Below are 6,000 nucleotides of genomic sequence, written 5' to 3' on the forward strand. Positions count from 1 at the left end.
ACAGGAATGGAGAAGAAGTAGAAGAATGTTAGTTCTAAGGAACAGAATTAAACAGGTATGGCGGAATTTAATTAAATTTTTACTTTCCTTTATCTGTATTATTTCATTTGTCAACTCAGCATGTGTATATGCTATTTAAAAAAAATCTTATTAGTAAGTTAATATGCTTCTGGGAGTTAAAGAAAGGAAAGGAAAACATGTGTGTATGAATGGGCCTTCCAAGTCTAAAGCGTTTCTGATGAAAGGAGAAGTGTTGTTCAGCTGCAGCATGCTTGTTTACTGTATCCAAGGTCCTGGCTTGGATCCACAGCTCTAACAACAAAGGCTTTGAAGTTTAAAAAAATTCAGAAACTATTGGCTGGGTTTAGTAAAAGGAAAACAAGGGGAGAATTCATATAGGTTACAATAAGAAGGGGAAAGTTTGAAATGGGTTAGGTTATCAAAGCCCAAAGCACAGGCAAACAGATGAAGCAGAACAGGTACGGCTATAATCTGTGTAAGGTTAACTGAGTGGATTTTAGAGCTCTTGTCAGCTGGGCTCCATCTAGCCTTGATTTTGTTGCTCTGAGAGTAGCTTCTCTTTCAACTCAAGGTCAACGTCAATGCAGTCTTAAAACATCAACAGGACTAAATTTGATTCTGTAGGAGCCTCAGGCTATTGCTTGTATTTTCTCTCGTTCTGTGGTTTTATCTGTCCCCAAATGCCCATTCATATAATCATTTCCGTCATATATTAATAATAGAACTTACAAGGTTAGACACAATCTTCTCAACAAAAGCACTGTGAGGAAAGGAATTCTAAATTTACTCTGTAAACTGAAATAGTCAAAGTCTTTGAATCAATGGTTGATATATATTTTTTTTTCACAGAAATTTAGGCCTATTACTTTTGCAAGATAGAAAATTAATTGAATGCTAGTGATTAAAATCTTGTTTAATGGAATGATTACGTATTAAGCTCCATAATATGCAATGTAAGTGTGCAATTGCACTAAACATGGACGAATAAATGCCATGTTTGGAAGAATTAAAAATAAGATTTGTAAGTATCTGACTAATGAACACATAATAAATGTAAAGATTCTCATTAAGGGGGATGGAGATGTAGATGGAGATGTAAAATAAAGAGTGCTTATGGCTTTTACTAAGACCCAGAGTATTGTCACTAGCAAACACAGGCCAATAACTCCAGTTTCAGGGGATCTGACACCCTTTTCTGACTCCAACAGTTGCTGCATACACATTGTGTGCATAAATATCCTTTCACATATATACATCAAATGAAAGTCAAATCTTTTTTAAATATGTCATTTATCCTATGTATGTAAGAAAAGTGTGTTCTTTTTCTCGTTAAAGGATGGTCATTCTAGAGAATAATCTAATTTTAGGGGTTATTAATATTATTTTTCAACATATTGAATAATTAGTGTGAAAAACAGCCTAGGAGGAAGGTAGAATGTTTCACAGAATTAAAACTTCAAAAGTTGGCAATTAATCAAAGAATCATCTGTGTATAAACTCTTAAGCCTGGGAAAGAGCCAAGTGGATAAAGCATATTTTCTCCAAATCTATGTTACTGTTAAACCTTGTATAACCTTCTCTTAACCATTACAAGGTAGAATGTGTGTCCTATTTCAATATCCTTGAAGAGATGGTTCCTTTTGCCCCCTTTGATCTAAGAAGGAGAACAGGAGTATATTGTGTGATAGGTAAAATGTATCTCACTCTCAGATTCTCTTCCTCAATACAGAAAAATAACAATCATGATTTGGAAAGCCAAACTTATGTCTGTGGACAGAGAGGTATGTATAAGTTCTCTATTGGTATTCTTGAATAATGTGAATTTCGTAGCTATTCCCATCCAGTTTCCAGACTTGTAATAGACAAAGATGACTGAGACTGATCTCAGGTGGCTAGAGACATGTCTCAGCAGTTAGGAGCATTTATTTACTTTTGAAGAATTCCTAGGTTCCTTTTCCAACATCCAAATGTTGTCTCATAAACACTTATAACACAAGTTCCAGGGGATGGAATAATCTTTTGTGATCTCCATGTGTATTAAACATGTAGGGGGCAAACATTTACATATGCAGGCCAAACACTCTTCCACATAAAATGCAATTAATAACAGCTTATTTGTAATAGCCAGAAGCTGGAAACAACTTAGATGTCCCTCAACTGAAAAGTGGATATAGGAATTGTGGTACATTTACACAATGTAATAGTACACCACAATTGAAAACAAGGAAATCATGAAATTTGCAGGCTAATAGAAGGAACTAGAAATGATCATCTTGAGTCAGGGATCCCAGAAGCAGAAAGACAAATATGATATATACTCACTTGTAAGTGGATATTAGCCATGTATTATAGGATAAACATACTAAAACGTTTAGTAGTACTAAAGAAGCTAAACAACAAGCAGGACCTTAGGGAAGAGACTTAATCCTCATTCAGAAGGGCAAACACTACAGACATCAGAAGTGGGAGAAAACAGGGAATAAGGCAAGAACTTACAACAGAGGGCCTATGAAAGAATCTACACAGTAGGATATTGAAATACATGCTGAGACTTATAGCCAAACTTTGGTCAGAGTGCAGGGAATCTAATGGAAGAAGGGGAAGATATAAAGACCTAGAGGGGATAGGACCTCCACAAGGAGACCAAAGGAGAAAAGAAAGAAAGAAAGAAAGAAAGAAAGAAAGAAAGAAAGAAACAAACAAACAAAGAAACAAACAAAGAAACAAAGAAACAAAGAAAGAAACGAAGAAAGAAACTAAACAAAGAAAGAAAGAAAAACAAAGAAAGAAACTTGGTTCAGGGTTCCTGCAGAGACTGATGAATCAACTAAGGACCCTGCATGGAGAGATCCTAGACCCCCTGCTTAGTTTCCAAGTGGGTTCCATAGAATGGGGGGCAGGGGCTGTCTCTGACATGAGCTCAGTGGCAGGCCCTTTGATCAGCAATTCCCTGTGGAGTTCAGCCTTGCCAGACCACAGATGAAGAGGATCCAGCCAGTCCTGATGAGACCTGATAAGCTAGGGTAGTAGGGGAGAAGGACCTCCTCTATCAGTGGTCTATGGGAGGGTCATGGGGGAAGAAGAGCAAGGTATGGTGGGACTGAGAAGAGATGAGGGAGGCTACAGTGAGGATACAAAGTGAGTAACTGTGATATATAATAATAATAAAAATATAAGAAATAATAAAAAATGTTAAAATTCTACCAACTTCCTCTCTTCCTTTCTTTCTTTTGAGATTTTCCAGATGTGTTGTCCTGTTCAGATTCTAGTGTTCACAGCTTGTAATCGTAGTAATATTGCATTCTAAAAGCCAAGCTGTGGTAGTATACATCTACAATCTCAGCATTTGAAATTTAGAGATAGTAGAATTACTTTAAGACAAGTCTGGTGTCCATAAGTAATTTGAATCCAGCTCAGCTACAAGACTTGTCTCAAAGAGAAAGCAAACATAGGATAAAAAAAGAAAAAAAAGGAAGGTAGGAGGTAGAGGAGAAAGAAAAAAAGGAGGAAATGAAAGAAGGAGGGAAGGAAGAAGAGAAGAAGGGAAGGAGGATAAAAGGGAGGAAGAGATGGAGAGACAGAAGACAGAAGGAAGGAAAAAAGAAAGAAGGAAGAAGGAAGGAATGCTGCTGTACATAGATGTCATCACCTTAGAAGGACAGGGTATAGCATGAATTGTTCAGTCATCCAAAAGTTCTCAGCCAGGTTCCTGGACATTGTTCAAAAGATATCGGTCAAAACCATTTTACCATTTTTTTTGTTCTCTTATAAAATTTATTTATATTTTTAACCCTGTGGCTAGTCCTGCGTCCACTCCGGTAGAATTTACTGTGACAATGGCCACTCTCAGCTGCTCCATTGTAGTATCGAATTCTCCAGTCCAATTACCTAAAATATAGCTCGACAATTGTTTAGACAGATTTGCAGCACAGGAACAATTCTCATGTTGTATGCTAGTGACACAAAGTCCAGCATTCTTTCATTGACAGCCAGGTTGAGCGATTTGCCATAGGGTATCAATTTGCTCCTGCAAGAGGTCAATCCTCTGATTGAACACCATCAAGCTTCCTTTTAGTTGAGCATTAATTCCTTTATGTACAACTAAGGCATGAGCTACATTGGCTAAATGATTATTCAGGGTCTGAGCAGTCTGCCCATTATGACTCATGGCTAATGCCCTGGTGGTAGCTCCAACAGCCGTCAATGAGATGGTAGTAACAATGGTGGCTGTAGTTCCAAGATCCCTTTTCTGTCTGAAGAGAGTCATAGCGTGAGGGGCATCAATGGGCACAGGCACCCAGTGAGGCATGCGAGTAACCAGGGCATACCTAAATTTACTAGCATTCCAGCATTGGGCAAAAAAGCAAATATCATTACCACAATTACTTGGCTCTATCTGGCTAATAATGAATAAAAATGGGGAATATAGACAAACAGGTGTGGGCTTATAGGAAATATTATACCATAAAAAGCTAAAATGATACGCTTAGGATGCGAGGCTAAGCACTGCACTCAGGGTCAGCCGCTCTGGACCCAGAGAAGAGCATGTCTGATTGCATGCGGGTTGATGCCCCAGGTCCCGCCTCTGAGAAAAAGGTATCGGACTGGTCTGATGCTCTTTGGGTGGATGACACCTAAATGAACATCTGTACAAAGTCCCAATTTATTTCTAATATCAGAGATCAGACCTCTACTCTTGCCTGATGCGTCTAAAACAAAAAGGGGGAACTGTAGAGAGCTGCGGAATGCTATGCCTTAAAGATGGAGCTGGTTTCCGCCTTCCACCTTCCCGATGGTGAGTGCTCTCTGTCACGAACAACTTCACATTTGGCTAAGGCCGAGGATCTGGCTTGCTTCCATGTATGTGGACCTATCTCCATTGCCCACATGGCACGCTGGGTTTGGCTACCCAGAGGCTATTTAAGCTGTGGGCTGGCTTTCCCCGGGGTCCGAGGATTGTTCAATGTTCCTGAATAAACTGCATTGAAAAAAAAATTTATTTATATTTTTATAAATTACAATTTATTCACTTTGTATCCCTGCAGTACCCTCCTCCCTCATCCCCTCCCAATACCACTCTCCCTCACACATCTCCTTCCATGCCCCTCCCCAAGTCCACTGATAGAGGAGGTCTTCCTCTCCTTCCCTTTTACCCTAGCCTATCAGTTCATATCAGTACTGGCTGCATTGTCTTCCTTTGTGGCCTGGCAAGACTGCTCCCCTATCATGGAGAGGTGATCAAAGAGCCAGCCATTGAATGGGAACAAGGACTGTCTTTGACATGAAATCAGTGGCTGGCTCTTTGACCACTTTACCATTTAATAGTCTCTGAAAAATAGAATCTTTGAAACATTTTTATATCAATATCAAAACTATACTTTGGTAGTTTGTTTTTGTTTTTCTTATTTTATTAATCCAGAAATGATAAAAATCTAGATTGTCTCTCAGATGCTGGAACGTCATAAATGTCTTCCTCAGAGGTCAAAGTGTCACTATTTGCAGATGATATGATAGTATACATGAGTGACCCCAAAAATTCAACCAGAGAACTCCTTCAGCTGATAAACACCTTCAGAAAAGTGGCTGGATACAAAATCAACTCAAAAAATCAGAAGCCCTCCTGTATACCAAAGACAAAAGGGCCGAGAAAGAAATTAGGGAAACAACACCCTTCACAATAGCCACTAATAACATAAAGTACCTTGGGGTGACACTAACCAAGCAAGTGAAAGACCTGTTTGAGAAAAACTTCAAGTCTCTGAAGAAAGAAATTGAAGAAGATCTCAGAAGATGGAAAGATCTCCTGTGCTCATGGATTGGTAGGATTAACATTGTGAAAATGGCCATCCTGCCAAAAGCAATCTACAGATTCAATGCAATTCCCATCAAAATACCAACTCAATTCTTTTCAGACCTTGAAAAAAAGACTCTCAGCTTCATATGGAGAAACAAAAAACCTAGAATCTCCAAAACAACCCT

This window comes from Meriones unguiculatus, chromosome 9 (genome assembly GCF_030254825.1).
Source record: "Meriones unguiculatus strain TT.TT164.6M chromosome 9, Bangor_MerUng_6.1, whole genome shotgun sequence".
Taxonomy (NCBI): Eukaryota; Metazoa; Chordata; class Mammalia; order Rodentia; family Muridae; genus Meriones; species Meriones unguiculatus.